Here is a 458-nt window from a genome sequence, read left to right as displayed (position 1 = left end):
AGATTTGTTTACGTTTACGGTTTCGTTATAAGCCCCTTACGGCATAATTTAATTTTTCTTTTCTTTTTTAAAGTAATTATATTGCCAGTCCATAAGTCGACTAAAAGGAGGGATCGGTTGATAGGGTACGTTTTGAGATATCAAGAGATCACCAACATAGTATTGCAGGGAAGTGTTAGAGTAGGTAGGGGGGCGGGGGAATAAAAATTGTAGAGGAAGGCCAAGAGGTGGACACATTAAGCAGATTCGAAAGTATATATAGGTTGCAGTAGTTATTTGGAGGTGACGAGGCTTGAACAGGATAGACTGGCGTAGAGAACTACATGAAACAAATCTTTGGGCTGACGACCACAACACCATTGCCAGGGAAACCAAATTAAAAATAATGCGATGGCCGGGAATCGAACCCGGATCAACTGCTTGGAAGGCAACTATGCTGACCATTACACCACCATCGC

The 458-nt window shown here is 42.1% G+C and overlaps 1 non-coding gene across 1 annotated transcript; it reads right to left on the bottom strand.

The window, feature by feature from the left end:
• Positions 1-386: 386 nt before the first annotated feature.
• Trnag-ucc (transfer RNA glycine (anticodon UCC)) lies at positions 387-458 on the bottom strand. Its single transcript has one exon. It is a non-coding gene; the product is annotated as a tRNA-Gly (tRNA).

Source organism: Schistocerca serialis, chromosome 8 (assembly GCF_023864345.2).
Source record: "Schistocerca serialis cubense isolate TAMUIC-IGC-003099 chromosome 8, iqSchSeri2.2, whole genome shotgun sequence".
NCBI lineage: Eukaryota > Metazoa > Arthropoda > Insecta > Orthoptera > Acrididae > Schistocerca > Schistocerca serialis.
Note: the sequence above shows the minus strand (reverse complement) of the source record. Positions and strands in the feature narration are given on the sequence as shown.